This window comes from Tympanuchus pallidicinctus, unplaced genomic scaffold (genome assembly GCF_026119805.1).
Source record: "Tympanuchus pallidicinctus isolate F22 unplaced genomic scaffold, pur_lepc_1.0 scaffold15, whole genome shotgun sequence".
Lineage (NCBI taxonomy): Eukaryota > Metazoa > Chordata > Aves > Galliformes > Phasianidae > Tympanuchus > Tympanuchus pallidicinctus.
In genome coordinates this window covers 21165690-21187244 of record NW_026294669.1, presented here as the reverse complement: position 1 = coordinate 21187244, position 21555 = coordinate 21165690, and the positions used below count along the sequence as shown (strand labels likewise).

Sequence of the window (21555 nt, the reverse complement as noted above, 5' to 3'; positions counted from 1 at the left end):
GAACAGGCTGGTAGCTTTAAGGAAAACAGATTCCATTCCTAATGTCAGGGGCAGCATGAAAGAAAAAGAAAAGAACTACTTTTCTCTCTCAGGATTTTGTGTAAACTAAATCATATTTTCATTGCATGCCCTTCTTTCAGTGCTTTTTCTATTGGCAATTTCAACACCAAATTAAAGTTATCTAGATGCAGGGTTACACCTGCCCTCCTTCTTCCCCTCTATAGCTCTGTCTCACCTTTGGAGTGGTTATTGAATAGGATACCATCCTTTTAAGAAATACATGCAAGTGTTGTCTGGGAGCAGTAGTTACATCAGGCAGTGCTTCCAGACAGAGCTAAGGCAGTGGAGATTTTCTCATAAATCACAGCTAGAGGTGGCACGTGTGATGTCTTGTGCTGTTCTTTTTCACCCTGGGCAGTAGTAGCACAGGTTCTCTTCTACTGAAAGAGTGAAATGTCCCACTTCTTTCAAGTATCGTTAAGGATCTGTGTAAACTGACTTGATGCAATTTTCCTGTTGCTGCTCAGTTCAAGTGTCCCACTTCTCAGCTGTAAAGATCTGGGTGGAAGTAAATGTACCTGAGTGCTCCCAAGTGCTGGGCCAGTGTGTCTTAATCTGTCCCCAAACAAGGCAATTGGTGGTAGTAACTTTGGGGCTCCAGAAGTGTAGCCATTGATTTTAGCTAAGTAAATAAATCCTCCTGACATTTCCAGTTCTGAAAATAACTCTGTTTCCATAACCTGCTGTATATGATAAGAAGATGATAGCAGACCTTCTCAGAAAATGGTGCGGTACAATTCTGGTGACCTGCACAAACTTATCAGAATACCTATCGCTGTTTGGATGGAATGAATTTCCCCTTTTTTCTGACTTTCTTATTCATTGACTGCTAATAGCCGTAGTGTGGCATTAACAGCTGTGTGTGGAAATGTCACCTTCCAGGTAAAATGAGTTATCACGTAATGAAATATAATGTAAACGTAGAATTATACTCCTTTGTGAGAGTTCTGTATGTTTTATATGCACTGCCAAAGACAAATGTAGGTAGATTCACCTGGATTAGCTGTTTTGATCCAAAGGATGGGTGAGCTAAAAGAATAACTGTCATTCTTTGTTGTAGGAAAAGTTTATTTTACTGTGTTCAGACTCTGCTAAAATCAAGACTACTGGATTGTAACATGACAAGATGTGATTCTTACTAACTGTACCATAAAAAGTGTATTTATCTGTTGTTGTTATAAATCACTGGTAGTGCCCAGTGAAGAAAAAGATTCATATTTATTTTCCTGGAGATTTCCACCTACTTTAGCTTTCAGGCTATCTCATTGTGTAAAAACATCAATGATAATCATAGTATAAAGGCTTCTTCTTCCCATCACCTCATCGAACAGAACATCCCAGTGTTTCTGTATAAATCTATCTGCAAGGAGCTGAATGTCTGAACTAAACCACCAAGGCCTTGGAGGAGAAAGAGCTTTGAAATTCTATTATATAACAGTGCAAAGATTTTCCACATACTAAGAAATTAAGCTTTGACAAAGGGAAGAGAATTTCAGGGCTGGCAAGGTACATCAGACAGGTGTATATGCAGCAGGGTACCAGACAATGTCTGCTTAAAGACTGGACACTTAAATATAATTAAAACTGTTCACTTGACATAGCAAAAAGAAAACCCATAGATTTTTACTAATGAAAATGCAAATGTGATAACTGGAACTAAAAAGGGAAGAAGTAATGGCACACACTCATTTTTTATTACATTTATTTTCCATTAGTTGAATGCTAATTAACCATTAATCATTTAGAGATGTGTATGTAACAAAAGCAGCTCAAAACACAAATTGTCTACATGAATATCCCAGTAACCATCAAGGTGAGAACTGAGGCTTGTCCATAAGGAAAAGGTGTAGAAATCGTTTCCTCTTACAGAAGTTGTAGCTGTGCACAACTGCAGAAGGCCTCTGTCATGACACCAAAGAGTTATGACTAGCCAGTCAATATTTTACTGTGAGTGCTTGCAATTCAGTGGAAGCTGTACTAAAACAGACTTACCCATCTCTGCAGTCAAACTGGGAGAAAACTCTTGGGATTCATTGGACAGTGGATTTTGAAAGCACCACATTCTTACAAAGGTTCCGTTTGAGCCCAAATGATGGCTTCCTACTGTTCCTGACTCCTACTCTGAGCTCATTTCTGTTCTACTGCCATTGCATGTTTTTGCATGCATAGGTCCCTCGAGTGCTGTGCAGTCAGACCTGCCAGCATTTCCTGTTTATTTCAGTTTCTGTTATGATATTGGAAGTAACATCTCTGCCTGGAAGTATATTAAATGAAGTGTGCATGCAAATTAGTAGCAAACAGTCTCCGTTTTACAGAAGATCCTTGTTTGATTGGTTCATCCTACAGGACTTAATTCTGTGGGAAGGGTTAGGCCTCTTTCACAGTATAGAAAAGTCCTAAATAACCAATCCCTACATCTGAGAGGCTGAAGATTAAAATTAACCATTGTGTAGTAGATGAGAAGTAACTATTTTTTCATAGGCTTTTTATCGCACTTTGGGGATTATGATTTTATATTATGCAAATGCATTTTATGAAACTATAACACAGGAATCTATACTATTGTTAATACGCATTTGCAGCCTAGCATGGGAAATCTCCAAAAGAGCCATTTTGGTGACTTCTATCATTGTGTATTATGAGTAATAAACAAAACATGGCTTAACATCATTACGGAACAATAATAATAAAAATTGCATCCTGTCATTAACACAAATCGACAGCATCTATTTTGATACCCCAGAAAGGCATCTCAATATGAATACATGTTAAACAAAATGAAAATGTTTAAATCATAGTTGTAATGTGGACTGTTTGGGACAGATCTTTTGGTTGAACGGGGAGAGATGAAGTGTAATCAAAATCCTGCTTGTTGTTCATATCTTTTAGCTTCAAAATAATAAGGCATTACCTTTGTCACTGGAGTAGTTGGCTGCGTGCTGGTTCCTGCATTCCTGATTCTGTGATTCTGAGTATCGCCATCATATTTTACAGAGTTCTCTAACAGGCTGCAGAGTAATTGTTTTCTATAAATAATTCCAAAGAGGTAACGCGTGTTTGAACAGTCTCACTGCAGTGTTTTGTCTAGAATGCCAGCTGTCAGCCTGATCTTTACACTGCAGGTGGAAAAAAAAAGTCCTTATCAATGTCCCAGAAAAAATCCATATCCAAAAACTCCAGCACTGGTCTGTGACTTAGAGGTGTGCTCCTGTTGCCACTGATTTCACGAATATTGTAACTGTACTGTGTCAGTTTTCCTGTATGTTGTGTACAAAGTCATACTAGCCACTTTTGTTTTGCTCCAAGTGTATGGAAATGCATCCTCCTACCTCTTTGTGCTGCCCTTGCTTCTGTGGAGTCACAGCCATAAAGCTGTGATGCATTGCAAATAAAGCCAGTGCTCATCTAGTGCTATTACTGGTGTTTCTGGTATGCCAAAATATCTGGGACATTTTGTGTGCTTGCCAAATCTGAAATATATAAAAACAAAGGGGAAAAAATAGCATCGCTTTCCTGTACTCCTGATGAACATTTTAATAAGGATACTTTTCTAGACTGGATGAAGTTGTAATGATTGTTCTTCTTTGTCAAATATATTCTAGTACTAAATTATGTTTAATCTACCTGCTAGAGAGGCTTCCTGTGTAGTTATGCACATATAAGCTGAAATATTACAAAGGCTTTAAATGTCTTTTGTAGGTTGAGTTGACCACAGGTTCTGGATATTACTACTCGAATGTAGTTATGTGAGATTTAATTAGAAATGCCTTATAACTTTATCGTAACAATCTCTCTGCTTGTAAAGATGGAAAAAGATTAACTTAATAGAACAGTTCAGTAGAGAAAGTCAAGAAGAATATGCTCTGGAAAAATATTATTTGAACTCAAAAATATGTATTTTGAAGATTCCTACAGGTATCAATTAAAAAATAATTCATATCTAAATTGCATTATAGGCATAATTTTTACACTGGAGGAGGGAAACACTTGAAATTAAGTGTTCCGTGCAATTAAAATTACTTATGTATGAAGCTCTTCTTCCCCCCCCCCCCCCCCCACTTCATAAAACATTTGTAAAGGTAATTTCACCAGATATTTGGAGGCTTAGAAGTACTTTTCTGCTCTTACAGTTCTTTATGAATGGGTAATTTTTATCTTTGCTTTACTCAGCTGAATGTTTATAAAACTGTTTGGCCTCAAAGATACCCACTAAAATACATAATTGCCCTAAAATGATGAACTTTATTCAGTTACTCTTTCAGTACTTGGCAAGTTAATTCTATTTTTCTGCCTCTAATTTTCTTCCCAGTAAAATCCTAAATTTTTCTAATTTTCTGTGGTGTTTTAATCAGTCTGTTGTCACTTAATTGTACCAGTAAGCAGTCTTATAAACTGGAGACTGTAAATCATTCATCCATTAAAAACTCTCCTCATACTGCAAGTTCAATTCATTTAGAAAAGAAAAAATCTTGGCGTGAAACAGAATTATGCAATGTCATGGACACATTAACATTTGGATCAAAATTTTACATTGTGTCAGCCAGTAAACAGTATAAATGGTTCAGATTTGCAATAAATAATTGTCTATTAATACCTTGGCGTGGTGTAGCAAATTAAAGTCTCACTTCAGTAAGCACAGATGTAGGTAAGAGCTGAGGCCTAAGAAAGCTCCTGCCAGGCAGCATCGGAAGGGAAAGAGAGCATCATGAAGCATTACTGTATCTTTCCAGCAATGACAGCAGTGTACACAGACTTAAACAGCAATAGGGAAACAGGGGGAGGAAGGTTGTAGGTGCATTTAAGTCTAATCAGGTGAGATTTAGAACCATTTGTTTTAGATGCTCTGGCAGATGCTTCGTTGTGGAAGATTAAGAGAAGCATTTTATAATGGAGCATTGTGTGCTGTTGCATACAGAGCCGAGCCATAATTCAGGATGATGGGGATATCTGATACTTAGGGACCTCTTGGGTCATTAAGTTGGGTCCTTTGCTGTGGCAGTCAAACATCCCCAATAATCTTATCTGTAATCTTCTTTTGTGTTCCACTGTCGTATTTTGTAGTTTGCAGATTGCTGTCAACTGTGTTGAGATTTTCACAAATTTCATTGTTGTTTGCAATTTTGTCAGATTACTTAGGGAACTTCCCTCCCCACAGACTGTGAGCAGATGGTACAGGACATTCAATATCTGAAACTCAAGGTTCAGTTTGTTAATGTGTGTTATTCCTGCGTTTTTTTAGCAAGCAAACATACCATTACTCAGTGCATGAAGGGAGACTGATTTACAAATATAAATATTTACAAATATTTGAATATTAACAATTATTTAGCCAGCTCCAGTTCATAATATGTTCTCTCACCTGTCTATAGTGGTGTCACCTATGAGCCGTAATTGTTGCTCCTGGAGTTTTGAGCATATTTTTTCTTTTGTGTTGCCAACTCAGCCCATAATCCTGTGACACAATCTAGCTTGTCCATACACTAATGGGAAGGCATTAATCAAAACATTGTTCTTCGTTACATTAACTGTAGAGCAATATCTCCTTATTTCGTACTTCTTAATGGTTTCTTTGTCCAAGTATGTGTAAAAATGCAGCTTCAGTGTGCTGGACTACAAGTCCTCTGCAGTCCATCCTTGATTGGCTGAGTAATCTCTCTCATTCTCTTTGGCACTTTGTATTCATGTCCTTGTCTGCAGCACAAGGCAGTGGATTTTTAGGCAGAGTACAAGGTCTGTATTTTGTAGGATGGGTTATTTAAATAGCCTAAGGCTAGTCCTACTAGCTGCACAAGATGAGGACAAAAAAAACCTTCCTACATATTCTGTCTGTTTGCAGGCCAGACGGAGTATAATGCTTGCTCTGAGGGAACTCAAGAATGATCTGCTTTCTGCACTGCCCTGTGCAGTGGGACTTGTTTAAGAGATACAAATATACCCATGAGAGGCAATGTCTGTGCACTTGGGAGCTCCTTGGGAAGACCTGAGAGCTTTTTTCTTAGCTCCTCCAGCAGTGTTATGGCTCTGCTCCAAACCTCGGAGGTTATTAATAAAAGCCTGAAAATCATCCATCTAGTAAAACTCATGTCACTCCTTGAAGCACTCAGACTTCTCCAGCTTGCCAATGATTTACTCTGCTTGTGCGGCATAGTCTGTTGACATGAAGCCTTGCATAGTTTCTGTGAAATAATGCATGTTATTACATGGTTAACCACATGGTAACTTCACTGGAAGCGATGGTAATTAAAGAGTAAGCTGTGTTAATCCTCCTGTGCTGTTGTTTGGTAACTGTGTAATTAGCCCAAGTCACCTGTGCAAATCAAAATTGCTTGATATTTTTTCCCTTCTGCCATCTTGTAACAATTGCAAGTGAGTTAGAGCACTGATGGTATCTCAACAGGGTGCATGGAAAGGGACCTGGCAAAGCAATGTAATGCTTTCTATAAGCAACTCCTATTTTTGATGTTACCAGCAGAAAACTGAATACAGAAAGAGAAGTTAAATTTGCCTGTGTGAACAAATGTGGTTCTATTTTTTAACTCTCGCTTCAATCTTGGTTAACGTTGGAGTGAATGGAATTCCTTCCCACCCAGTTGCTTTTTCGGGTCTTAGGAAATGAATTGAGCATGCTCATTTCACTCCCACTCTTATCAGTTTTGAATATTGAGCAAGAAAGCCACAAGTTTGGTTGCTACAGTATACACAGTGAAAGATGTGAAAGAATTTCAAGAAGGCTGAGATGTAGTGTAGCAATCAGAAGACAGCCAGGAGCAGTCAGTGCTGTGGAGATGTTATGGGCAGAGACTGCAAGTCAGCTGAGATGACTGAATGTGACTTTTTTGCATAACCAGCCAAGTTTACAAATTAACAGTGTGACACAAAAATAAAAATGTAGGGACATGACTTGATCTTATTTTCTTTAATATTGCCTAAATTGCCTCTTAGAATATAAAGAATTAATTACATAATACATAACCAGCTTCCATTAGTGCTTCAGAAATCTGTGCAGTACTATTTAGAATGCTTTCCCTGTGACACTTTTTCTATCTCCAATATATCACACTGCAAACCCAACATAACAGGCACACATATCAATGTGAACCATGTCATCCCATGCAGAAATTTTCACAGTTAATTAAAAAAATCAAATATAAGCAGCCCAGCTTCTTACTAAACTAATTAAAAATATAAATACAATAAGCTCTGACTGAGCTTTTGACGTGTCATTAAAAACACAAAATTGAATCAAGTGCGAGGACTATTTTCTATCTATATCAGAATGAGGTAAAATAGTGAAGCTGAAGTTAAATTAATGCTGTTTCTGTTCTCATTCTTCCTCACCTTGTTTCTGTGGCTGTGTGCAGTTCTCCAAAGGTAAGGGTCTGGGCAGTTTAGTCTACAGAGTGGAAGAGGCTATTTCCATTTCCTTTGGTTTTGTATCTGCTTCACTAGCAGCATTACCACCTATGTGTATTCCATGCAGTGCCTTTTTAATCATAAGTTTCAAAGTAATTTTCAGTCCTCTGAAATTATTTCAGCAATAGACGGGCTCCCTCCACTTTAAGCATATACTTTAGAAATAACTTCTGTTAGAAATACAGCTGTGCTTTTGTTGCATTAGCAGGGATAAGATCTAATAAACATTTTCCTTCTAGGAGCTTCAATACTGTTGTTTCCCATGGGAGTCCCACTCCAGAAGGTATCTGTGCTGTATACAGCTTAGTTGATATCTGTTAGTTCCTTCCTAGGGCAAACAAGTACTTCCCTTGATCAGTTCAACTTAAGGTTAGTTTGGTACTTGGCTGTAAAATGCCCTTCTCCTTGGTAGCTTTGATGCTGTATTTGTAATGTGAGATATTCTCAAATGTACAAAACAAACAAAGACAAAAAAATGAAGTATGGATGTAGCTACTGAGATTATTTTTCCTGTTGTTCTTGAGTCATTAATAACACTGTGAATGTCCTGGATACCTTTTGTTTCACTTAGGCCTTTAGGAACATTCCTTATTTAGTCTGGAGAAAGGTGTGGAGTGCCACTGTGGATGAAAGAGAGCACAACTTCCTAGTGTGCTCCAGCTTTCACTTACTGACATCACACCTATGTATTTGTATGCAACACTCAGGAACAGTGCATAATTCATCTGAATTTATTTCCACTGTGTTTTGGCCTTTCTACAAATCGGTACCAAACTTCCTTCTTTTTTTTTAATCTGAACTTGAAAGATCTTGCTTTTTAATGTCGGGAAAGGAGGTTGGGCATGAAAACTATCCCCTTTCAAGAGTCTGGCCAGAGCCTCTATGCTGAGCTAAAAGCATGGGAAGTATCCCAACTAAAGATTCCCCAAAGGACAGCAGTTTCTGCCTCTGGGTGCATCTACTTCAGAAACTTCCCTGCAGCAGGAGGCAGGAATGTGAACTTAGCACAGAGCTCTGTAATGCTCCACTGAGAGGCCACAGGAGAAGGAATTAGTGTAAAGCAGCTGAAATGCTGTGGTGTCACATTCTTGCTTGCTGCTTGCTAATGCCCAGTAGGCACAAGTGCCCTCTGAACCTGTCTGCCCAGCACAGTGCCTCCCAGGCTGAGGGAGTCAGGGCTGCTGATGTTTGCCCTTGCTCTGGCTGTTAGGATTTGCCTATGCCTGTTTGTGCACATGCTTCAAAAAGCCAAAGTTCTGCATCAAGTTGTGCTTTGGATGAGGGAGTCAAGCACTGAACAGTACCTTAGCCAAAGAGTTTAGATGCAGTTCCATAACTTAGTAATGGTGCAGGAGAGACCTGAGAAAACATGGCAGACAAGTATTAATGCTGGATCTTCCTCATTCTCTATACTTTTCTGCTGCCTCTACATCAGATGGGTCTCCTTTTTATCTCTAGCATTAAGTTTTTATCACTTTACTAAAATACTATAAATCAATAAAATAGGGGAGAAAATTGCTTTCTTACATCATTGCACCAACATGCCTCTTGTATGGTCAGGAATGACAATGAGAAATCCATCTTTCTGTGGATGAAAATGCCCATTCTCAGTACAAAATGCAGTTATATATTGCTGAAAAATTCAGAATAAATATTAGCCTCTGCTGGGATGAGAAATGCCTCCTTCACTTTTCAAATATTTTAAAGATCAAGACAAAATTCCAATTCTCTAAAAAAAAAGATATTAGTAATAAATTAATATTTATATTCTCTCCTAAAACTCTTTTCTCAGTCATTCTTCTTCCTGATAATGTTTGCTTGAATTTCATGCCAAGCCCTATAAAGACCTTCTTTTTTTTTTTTAATTTTTTTTTAATTTTTAAATATACTCACTAGGGGGAATGCTCATAAAATTCAGCCTCAGCCACAATCTGGACTATGGTCTGCCAAGCTCCACATAAATAAATCATCAAGTCATTCTGGCATCTTCTGGGCCAGAAGGAATATCTTCAGGGTAGATTTAAAGAGACATTGCCCTGTGTAGTGTTTCCTTTGTGGAGAAGACGAAGCATTAGCATAAAGGTTACTTTGAATTGCAGGTACTGGGATTTTTGCAGATAACTGCTGCAACAAATTACAGCAATAGACTTTTTAATTCAAAAATCCCAACTACTTTATTTAATCTTCCCTGCTGCTATCCTTGCGGAAATGAAATCAAGTACCTGAGACCTCACAGCAGCATGAGCGAGTGATACTGGAGGTGCAGGTTTTGCACTGAAATGTGTGTAGAACACAGCAAGCAGCCATTTGAGATTTTCTCTTTGCAATCTGAATACTGAAACAGGGATAAAGCAGCCAAACATTTCTTTGCTTTGCAGCTTTTAAAGCCAATCTAAACATTGAGACGTGAGACTGCTGCAGCTCCAGCAGAACACATTGGAGCTGACCTGACACAAGTTAGCTTGCCAGCTGCTGCACCTCATCCCTCTCACACACCCTTACACCCCAGGGAAGGAAAACCTGGGGGTACGTTGAAGGCCCTCTGCAGGCATCCCAGGTCTGACAGCAGGCAGGACACCACAAAGGGTGTGTGCTCTGTGGTCCAGACTCAGAGTTGAGTACTAATCGTGGCACCTCCATGCTGGCTAGGACTGATCTCTGGCTGTGAAATGGAGACTTGTTCACCTATCCCTTGTAGGGGCAGCTAAATAAGGACATGTAAATCTGATAATAATCAAGAGAAAACAAGCCATAGCTAGTTGGTCAGGAGGAGACTTGGGCATCAGTCCTTTTTGCCGTTCACAGTTCACTGAAATCAATGGAGTTGTGCCTGCAATTACACCACAGGGAATTTGGATCATTTTATTTGAACTGTGAGAAGTTACTGAACAGTAACAATAACACAGAAATTGCCTTTTTCCAGCTTTGGTTAAAAACCCCAATTTGGACCAGCTTCACTGGAAGGTTTGAAGCCATACTAGTATCTGAGGCCATTGGGGAGATTTGGGTAGGCAGCAGGGAGATGAGCTCAGTTTTTCTAGCTGCTCCTTCATTTTTAAGAAAGGAGGAGTCTGAATTTCCTGAGATCACTTGGAGTGGAATGAGCACTTAGAGGTGCACAGTGTGCATATGCATGATAAAACCAGAAACTGAGTGACATCCATGCTCAAATCATCAGGAAAAGAATGAGATGTGGCTGGACCACTAATCACCTGAAGGCGATTCCCTGGGAACCAAAAAGCTGTGCAGTTTGTTTTGCCTGTCTTCATTGATTTCTGGCATGCAGAGAAGAGTCTCAGATGCCAAGTCTGAATTTTAGAAGTGATCAAATATTGGGGAAGCTGTGATTTGGCCCTTTAGATGTACCATGACCTTGTGAAGAACTGGATGCTAAACATCAGATAATTAAATCATGGAATTTTCAGATTGTCTTCTACAAAAGTCTTCTGCTAATACTGTGCTTCCCGATAAAACTGTGCTTACTGATAAAAAGAGGTTGTACTGAAATTAAATCTTGGTGCTCTGTTTTGTTTTGTTTTTAATAGTGACATGAAGTAAATGACATACGTGCTGTTGGATCCATATTCTCTGGATATATTTCTGAACTGAAAAGTGGCACTGAGAAATACGTGCCAGGGAGTTACAGGTTAAGGATCATTTACATAAATTAACAAATTTGCAAATGAATTCATCTAGTGAAAAGTAAGACACGGGACACTGCATTTTAATAATTGACATTCCACTTGAAATGCAATGTTCTTGAGGAGGAAATTGAGCTCCAGGTTGCTATTAGAGCCAGCGGAGCAGCAAGAGCTGGAAAGAAATGCCATCTCATATTATGCGAGTTACTGCTCCTGAATAACAACTATCTTCCATTCTGAAAGACTTTCTTTGAATAAAACTAGTACTGTGATTCTGAGGGAATCAAGAAAAATTCAGTGAACAAGACTGGTCAGGAAACAAAAATCTGATCAATCTTTGTGATCTGGTCCTACCATTCAGCTAGTAATTCATTATGCACTCAAGTAATCCTTCTTTTTCTACTTTATTTGGCAGCCCAGTCTTCTCACTTTTCAGTTACACCAAGTAGTTACAGGATTACCTCAAAGTATGTAACACTGATAGAAAACTACAGATTATCTAATTTTTTTGTATGCTGTCACAACATAGGTTGAATTGCAAACACGAGGATAAGTGATCCGCTTAGCTGCTTCCTGCTGTCCTGATCAGTTTAAGAACACGTTATATTACAAATATTTTTCTTGATACAAAACTAACGACTTTCATGAGGTGCTAGTCAGTCATTCAAAGTCACAATGCTTTCATTGGATGCTGTAAATACAACTTACATGCTCACAGAGAGCTGGAAGCAAATCTGTCCCTTGCAGTGTTTCTTAGTATAATTTTTAAATTAATTTAAAGTAAACCAAATCATCCTCCCAGTGATGTACTGTTTCCAAGATCATGTACAGTAGGTGTGTCATGTCAGTGAATGCCAGTAAATTTTCTCCTGTTGTAATATTCATAAATACTGATGAGAGAGTTTTTGTCATTAGACTGCAAATTTGACATCATGCATAGAGACTACTGTGCTCAACTTCATAACTGAAAAGATAAAGCAACAAAGTGTTGCTACCTGCATGCAATGGTTGACATTTTGTTGTTCTAACTTCCCTTTTACTTATGTTCTTATGTGATTTATTGCAGCACGATGGACAAGCTGAGCAGGTTCTATTCCCTTTTGTTTCTCTCCCTCGTTTTGGGAATTGTTAATACTGGTTGAGAAGCCCCTCTGAATGAACTAGTTGCTTTAATAATGTTTATTTTATTGAATGATTCAGATGTTTGAAAGACAAACATAAGATTCTTAGTTGTAATGAGCTTAGGCTCAATAAAGGAGTTGGCTGGCAACCGTTCTCTTCAGCATTCTGAATACACACTGCAGCCCTTACGAACAGGTAGATTAAGTATATTTGCAGCATGCAGTGATGCCCTGCTACGCTAAGCTCACTGACCTCACTGGCACAGGAGCAAATTCCTCTAACTCTTATTCTAATAAGATGCACCTACTGAGTCCTTTAGTAGAAGGCTTGTTGAGAAGTGTTCTCCTGCACTGATTAACAGACTGGATGGAAAAAAAATCCATTTTTAACTTTATTATTAATGGCACAGAAGTAAGCGTCGCAAATATTAATAAGAATGATCAGGTGGTAAATTTATTTTAAAATTAAAGAAAAAGGAAGCAGTTCTTATCCTTTTTTTTTAATGCAGTGTCTTTTTCCCCTACCAAAGCAGCACTGTAACCTAGGTCAGAGAGTCCCCTGTGCTGTATGCTCTGCAGAGAACTCAATTGGCTTTGCAGGGGTTCACAGCTTCACCAAATAAGACTTTACCTTTAAGAGTGCAGTAACACTGTGAATGCCTTTTCACCAGGGTGTCACTGATGGATCTGCGCAGCTTTTCATGTATGCGTGCTGCAAACTCTTTATATTTTTACATTCTAATAACAGCGAACAGCATAAATTATCTCTAATTCCTGATTCTGCGAGGAAGCAGCCATCTGGTCTAATACCACTGTGACAGTGATATAGGACTGAACACTCTGTGCTTGGTCTGCTGCACAGAAAAGGACAATAGGACATATTTTAAAATGTCAGGATACATCAGAACCATATTCAGGAAAGTTTGCATTTATGAAAATTGATAGTATTGGAGATATATCATGATGCAGATCTAATCATGGCTGCTGGTATGGTGAATTAAATTAAGAGCTGATTTGAATTTTTCTAATTAAAGATGTGTTATTCCTTCTCTCCTCATATTTTCTTTTCTGGTTAAAAAAAAAAAAAAAAAGCTTATTAAGAAATATTCAGGATAGCTCTGATTCAGATTTAGATCTTCAGCAAAAACCCTGCAGTCACTGGTAGTTTCTCTCAGTGGACATTTGTTTGTATTCCAAAATCAATGCTGATGTTGCATAATTGTTTGAACCAGAAAGACCTGGGAATAAGCTTCCCTGGGTACTGCAGGGCAGGGTGGCAGTGGGCACAGCAGCCCAGCAGAACCTGCACAAGGTGTCCTATGCCTTCTCTGCAGCCCTCTCAGAGGTCTCTTACCTGAGTGCCTTCAATGCCTGAAATATACTCACTAAAAATAAAGGAAGGGCAACAAGAGAAAGAAGTTTTGTTTATGTGGGAATAAGCACCCTTTCAAGGTAAGCGAACATCAGTTAGATCAAAGCCTATCAATTCATCATTTACCCATGAAATTAATTACAGCTCTGTTTTCATATTTACTTACCTAAGTAGCTTCTTTACTTAAGTAACTTCTCACGAAAAGCTGTTTGTTTTTTTTTTGTTGTTGTATTTTTTTAAACAAAGCCAAATATTTTCTCAGAATTCTGGGTTCAGAAACTCAAAGTGTCATTTTTGGTGTCACAGACTATGTGTTTCCATTATCAGCCTTAATGACTTTAAGAAATTTACTGTATAATTTTAAAAATAAACATTCAGTAGTTCATTTCAAAGCATGAATAGTAGTTAACCTATAGAGGTCAAAGAGTTAAATACTGTAATGGGATTTCTTAAAGGACTTCTTAATTTTATGACCAATAATATCATTTCTAATTTTATGTACTAGGTGGGGCCATCAAATTCATACTGCAGGGTGTTAGCTGATCACAGGGATAAGAAACAGTCCTCTCATCCCTTTTTGCCATGTAGGACATTGTAATTAGCCAGCTGTTTTCTTTGAAGCACCTAACCTCGGCCACTGGTGAAGGCAGAATGCTCAGATTGAAGGATAATTGATCCAATCTGGCATGGTAACTCTATGTTCACTTCTCAGCTCTTAAATATATATATTCTCCAGATCAAAGATGGGACATTTTGGGGGTTTTATTTTGCTTTCTGCTTATAAGAGTGCCAGAAGTTTACATTATGTGAATCCTTACAGAAAGTGGTCCTTCTAGAGCTTATGGTGTTATATTGGCTAGTTAGAATTGTCCACTGCTGTGTCTACCTTTAAGGATGTACAGTATACAGAAATAGTTTTTGCAGGGCATTACTCTTAAGGATGCTCTGTTTGCTAATTCAGGTCATTGAATGTTGAGTAGTTCATGGTGCATTATTCAGTCCCTCTTGCCTGTTCTCCTTCCCATAATTTCCTGTAAGGGCTGGAATGCTGCTTTCAGGGACTTTCTTACTTATTATGTTGTTATTTGTAAAGAAAAAGGGAAGATAAACACAAAGGAAGGCCAATGAGCTTAGCCCAGCTCCTGCCTTTGCAGGGACAATCTCCTGTGGTATTTGCAGATAAATTTTGTGAGATGCAAAGTTTCTGAAGATTAATTCTTCATCAATTTTCTTGTTACATTCTTAACTGGTTATAATCTTCTAACGTCACATGTACTCTAAGATTCCTTATGAATTCAGTTATGTGTGTTTTCTCCTTCTGATCCTTAAACAAGAAACCCACTAGTTTTCACTCTTTTGTTTCTTTTGCTGTTTCATAACTGAAGTAAAATCCAGTCACATCTCTTGAGATCTGTGAGACCCTAAGCTCAAGCCACTTGCTGTTTCTGCTAGATAAAGTGGAAGCCATGCTGGTTTCCCAGGTTCTTGTCAAATGACTGTGCTCAACTCTACTCCGTGTATATTTCATACCTCCATCACTATCCTCTGTCCATGTATGTTGAAATTGAGTTTTGGAAAGTCTCTGAGTTTTGAACTTCTTTTCTTCTCTCCTGCATTATATAGGGATCCTTGGTGACCAGACTGTGTACACAAAATTCACAGCCACATGTTGTGGCAGATCTTGTCCAAGTGCGTGCTGCTACAGAAGAGGGAAGCCATGATCCCTTTCTAGTGCTGTGACTGTACCAAACTCATTCAACATAATGAGAACCAATTTGGCAAGAAAAAAATGAATGGTTTTATTCATTTTGTCAACTGAAATGAGAGGGTGAACAACAGTCTGTTTTGCTAATAGTATATTTCATCACTTTGCTGTGGTGTTTAACATGACCCAACATGCCTGGAATAGAGAAAAGCAGTTGCTGTTAAATGGCTTTACTTTAACATACTGTGCTTTGGTCTCATTGGGTTTCTGTCTTGGGTCAGACAAAAGATCCCTCAGTTCCTTTTTTTTTTTTTTTTTTTCCTTGAAAAGCTGAAGCTTGTGCTAATCTTTACCTGTAGCCTGTGCTGAGCTTTTGTTTAGTCAGAGAGCCAAAGAATGCACTATGGCAAGCATTTCTTTTTTGTTGAGAAATTGAAACAGTGTCTTGACTTTAAATAGAATCAAATAGTATCTGGTCCAAGACCTGCAAACATCTGTTAATCAGACTCAGGAAATGCTAATGAAATGAGAGTTTATAACAGAGATACTGTAACAGGTTGGTGTGTAACCAAGAGAGATCTGTGCTATTTGTCATCCTCTGTGAACTCTTGTACATCTGGATAGAAATTGCATGTGTTCATTAACACAAGTTCGTGGAACATAATGAACCAAAAACTGGCAGTCTTTTTCCGGACAGTGCAAAATAGTTTGTGTGTGTGCTGTATAGTCATTATAATTTCTAGAGGTTGTTCTAAAGAAGTTCAAAGCATGGGCCATTTTTTTTTTCTTAAATCAATTTGAGCACATTTTGCAGTCAGCATATGACAGAAGGAATTTGAATTTTGTCTTTGAAAAACCATCACTGTAGGAGCTGGATTATTCATTCCTATGATTTTTTTCTGTCTTAGAAACACGACAGAACACATAAGAAAGAAAAAGGAAAGAAGGAAAAGAAAGGAAAAGGAAGGAAAAAAGAAAAAGGAAAAGAAGGGAACATAGGAAAGAATATAGGAAAAAACATCTGAAAAAAAATGGGAACAGAAAAGAAAACAATGGGATAAGAGTGAAAAGAAAGAAAAAGAAAAGCAAAAGCAAAAGCAAAGCAAAGCAAAGCAAAGCAAAGAAAAGCAAAGAAAAGAAAAGAAAAGAAAAGAAAAGAAAAGAAAAGAAAAGAAAAGAAAAGAAAAGAAAAGAAAAGAAAAGAAAAGAAAAGAAAAGAAAAGAAAAGAAGAGAAGAGAAGAGAAGCTTGGAAAAAGACAATTCTAGTATACATTCTGAAAGGATTTTCAATAAAAGACTAATAAGCCATATGCTGCAACAGTACTGTAAGTCAGAGGAAGGAGGCTATGAAAAGGAGTGGGCACCTACACACATCAGGACTACTAAGGAGAAAGGTAAGCCAACTCTTTACAGCTTTGATACCTTATTTTATTTTAAAAGATTGATAATTGTATTTATTCTGCTTTAGGAATATAAATGACACATTTTTCCATGATACCCCACTGTCCTGCTAGCAAGTGTTTTCTGGTCAATCAATCAGTCGCTCAAGCAGTCAAAATCTTTAACCACATAAAAATCTATTGAGAACAACTTTTATTTACAGTGGTGGCCTGGCCAAGGAAGCTCACAAACAGCAATATGTAACATCACTTACAGACATACAATCACTATTGTATATTACTAGAAAGCACCCAAACATATCACCAGGCATAAATCAATTATATAAAATACCACAAACATCAAATAAACCAATAAAAGAGGGAAGGTCATAACATCACCAGACATGTCATGAATAACCGCCACAAACATCAGCCTGTGATTCATCCAGAGTATGAATAAAAAAACCAACAAAAGATATGAAAGCAATTCCTGTTAGACCTTTTGTATTCTGTTAAAAATTGGATGCTCTTTTGATATTGTTTATTTTACATTACTTCTATTTATATTTCACTGAGAACGTGAATAATTTTTAAGATCTATGTTAATTAAAATAGAGGGGTTTATTTTTTATATAAATGTGCATTTCAGCACTCCTGGATTTGTTTTGTTAATTCATTGCATATAAATACTTTCATGCTTGCCTATGATTGGTAATGCCGTGTATTTGATATTATTATTCACTTTGCTATTATGGTTTTGCCTACTGAAAGGAATCGGGCATAGTTTGGTATAACTGTCGCTGTCATTTCCCCACCTCTGCCCCAAATTGTGAATATACATAATTCAAAAACCAGTGAGATTTGAAGAACATCTCTGAAATAATATTATGGATGTGTTAAAAGCTTCAGGTATTCATCACCTCTCAGAATCTGCACCAGTATTTGTAAGTTAGCTGCAAAGAATGCATATAAAACCAACATTAAAGTTGGTCTGCAGAGAGCTGAGAGCTTAAACACAGGACAACATACCTGCAGTGGTTAAAAATGATGATTGCAATCAATCAATCTTTAAATGTTGGACTATAGTTACCCTAGTGCGTCTGCATTCATCTATGTCTTATTCCCAGAGGTCCATGTCAAATGCTACCAGTCTCGAGGGGTTCTATTCTTCTGTGCTCTCAACTGGAATATGTATTTATGTTTTTCCAAAGGCCATATGAGTTTAGCCTTCACAAATTCTGTTCTGTTTGACAGTCCTGCACATATGCTTCTCACAGGAATAAATTACTGCATTCAGAATAGGTGCCCCATACATATCTGTTGGAATAGAATTTTATGAAATAAATAATATAGAACATGCTAACTTTCACCCACTGGGTAGCACTCCATGTTACTCAATATGAACGTAATATAAATAAGCATTACTTCCAATATGTCAGTCAATATTGGCAGAAAATTAAATAGTGTGTCTTATCAGACGTTACTTTCAAAAGGGAAGTCAATGAACTACCCACAGGTGACAAGGTGGTGATACTGTCCACCATGTGAGCTCTGATAGTGTTTAGCTGCTGAGAAACTAGCAACACAAACCTGTCTACTAACTTGGCAACAAAAGTGTTTCATTGCTGAAAATGAGATTTGCTTTTAAAACCACTTTATGGCTAAACTAAATGTATTTGAATGGAAAAAGTAGATGAAATCATTTGGTTTATTTGTATACATCCTCTTCCAGATATGGAGCTTATTCTAAAATTCAGAATAAATACATCATCCAAACTCTTAATCTAGATCTGGTTTTAAACTGATGATATTGGCTGAAAATCAGACTGCCATCACTTCAGATTAGTCATCTTGCTTTGTTGATAACATATACACCCAGAAGCAAATACTGCATGTTTAAAAAATTCCAACCCTTCTATGCATGCATTTTTCAGATATAGACCCAGCTAGTATATGCTAACACCAAGCAATTTGTTTTGCAGCATGTCACATAATTCTCTTTTTTTTACACCCAATATCTATGATTAAGAAATGTAATACATACTAAGAAAGTCTTAGATAATTTACACGATGCATTAAAGTGTTTTGCATGAGAATATAGTATGATGCAGACAGCAGAAGAATTATGTCTTTCATTAAAAGGTTTGCAACTCAGTGTGCTATGATATAACTATAGCAGTTTTTCTGTCTCAGTGAAGGTTTTTTATTTTAAACACTGCCTTGAAAACCAAGGGATGCATATGCAATAGCATTACTTTAGCTATATGTTTTAACTTAATATCACCTCTTAGTAATTACACACTGTCAGTTTACCTGCTGTCCCAGGGTTATGGGTGAACAGCTATGCTGTCACTGTTCTTCATCTCTCTGAATCTTGATGTAAGCAGTAAAATAAGATGGCATTTTTTCATTATTTAACGTTTTAAAAAAATCCAAGTTCAAAGCCTATTTGAAGCAGTTCATCAAGGATGATATACATTAAGGTCAGGATTAAAAGAAAACCAATTACATGGAAGAAATATGATTTTTTGCCACAGATCCTTTATGTGCAAATTAGGATGTGTATTTGCTGCCTAATTTAGAAAGCACCAAAGGACAACTTACAGGGACACAGGGTTGCTTCTGGAGGATCTCAGAATTTGTGTTTCCAGAGGAAATTAAGCAGGAAAGAGGAATTGTGCAATTGGCAGAAGACTTGTGTTTGGGGTGAAATCTGATTTTCACTCAGCAGATATTGCACTATCTAAAAAAGTACTTCAGGTGAGGATCTCTTTTAACTACCAACTTGGGAGCTTCTCTGGATTGAAGTACTCAAAAGCGTACATAGAGGCTGTTCTGTATCCTGTTCATATCTTCACCACATTTCTGGCAATAAAAGATAGAGCTCTGAGTTGATGCAGCATTTTGGTGCTGTATGACTGCAAGAATGGTTTACAAGGCTGAAAAGGTTCAGCTGTTTGATTATCAGAGTCTGTTTGAAAGCAATTGGACTGTATTGCAGGGGCAAAGCCAGCTATGCATAGAGTCAAATAGATGGCATCCTCCTCTCCAATCCACCAAAGTTAAGATCAACTTGCTGTGACATTTCCTACTTGTTTTTGTTCTCTTTCACTGTGTTCTTACCACTGTATGCTCATCAATTCTTTTTATATTAGATGTTTGCTTAGTGTGTGTAATTTCCACTTCAAAAATTTTCTGCTACATTTTCAAGAAAAAAGAAACAAAGAAGTGTAATACTTTACAGTGTCCAGGCATAGTGTCTAGCATTTCATGGAGTCCTCACTTCAGCACGTAGATCAGTGTGATGGGTAGTTATACCAGTGTATTATCATACTATATATTTGAGATTTTTGTGAAGGTAAGAGCAATAGTATCTGTCTAACAATGGTAGCTATGAACTAAAATGCTGGAGATGGAGTTGTGTATCTAAAAATCATTATATAACAATTAATATCAGATGGTACAATAGCTAACACCATTTTAGCTATCTGGTAAAACATGGTGCAAAATCTTGCACTCAAACACAATGCCTCTTTTTTGCCATATATTTGATTTATGTCACTCATAGACTTAGTAAATCCAGGGCATTTAAAGGATTTTTCCATAAATTATTTTGTTAGTATGTGGTCTTTGATTAAATTTGTCAAGCTGTATTTAAAAACAAATTGAAGAAGCTGTAAATTTTCTGTTGTTTGGCCAATGCACACTTGTATTTTGGTGCAGAAGGATAATGTTCTACTGTGAGTGCAAAGCTGCCAACACTGAAATTTTGTATATCCTCCCAGCAGCTTGTTTATGACACAAGAAAGCTCAGCATGTCTTGTCCTGCAATGACGCTTCACCCTAAAGGAGTTGCAGTATTTCTTCTGCCTCCTCCTCTCCACAGAATCTGGCAGATGAGTCACAGTCAAAGGACTTGGGCAGCAGTGTGTTCCCAGAGCATAGGTGAAACCCTAAAGAGACATAGAACTAAAACTGTTCTTGTGCAACAGAGCGTGCTCAGGTTAATGAGATTAATACACAAATTCCTGACTACTGTAATGTTTTTTAAGGATGTGGGCACTTGAATGCCTTTTAATCTAATGGAACATTCAATTCACCAAAGATAGCATGCACCAAGGCACCCTTTTATGGCTGTTTTTGTCTCCTTCTTCCTGCTAACTGAGCTGATTTCCAGACCTCTATAGAGAGATCCCTGGCATTTTCTTGCTGTCTAGTTAATATTTTGCTGAATGAATTACAAACTATCTCCCAAATGCGCTGGGAATCCGAAACAATGCAAGAGACACTGTCTCACCTTATCAAAATGCAGTGAACTGAGCTGTGAGTGAAAATGGTGATTGCTGTGTCCCTGCCTTCAGGCACAGGTTCTTGCAAGTGTTTAGAGAGTGTCCCTGTGAAACTTATTTATTTCATATCCAATCAGTTCAGATGAAGAGAATATCTCTGATCTGTTCAATCCTTTGTCACCTCATCTGTTTGGAGCAAATGAGCCACAGCTGATACTTCACCTGATAGCATTCTGCTGAGCCTGCTCCTGACCAGAGCAGTGGCAGAAACAAACCATCTCTGAAATTAACGTTCAGAAAAATAGGAATTAAAATAAAATAATTAACTAAATTAAAACTCTCTTTAGATCTTCCTGGATTCATCTCTGACACATGGTGTCTTAATGGTGCTGCATATCTCGCTCCGCAGATAATCGACATCAAATTACTGAATCATTAAATCATAGAATCAGTCTGAGAATCATAGTTCCATAGATCTAGTTCCATCCCCTCTGCCATGGGCAGGATTGCCACACTGACCAGATCATCCAGAACTCCATCCAACCTGGCCTTGAATGCCTTCAGGGATGGGGTA

General features: G+C 37.7%; 1 long non-coding RNA gene across 3 annotated transcripts in view; it reads left to right on the top strand.

The window, feature by feature from the left end:
• Positions 1 to 21555, top strand: part of LOC128077190 (uncharacterized) — a 382865-nt gene that overhangs the window by 190175 nt on the left and 171135 nt on the right. The window contains exon 1 of one of the 3 annotated variants that reach the window (XR_008204873.1): positions 16429 to 16707. The exons of the other annotated variants lie outside the window; for them this stretch is intronic. This is a non-coding gene — a long non-coding RNA (uncharacterized LOC128077190). Of the gene's footprint in view, positions 1 to 16428; positions 16708 to 21555 lie in introns of those variants that run through there. 3 annotated transcript variants of the gene reach the window in all.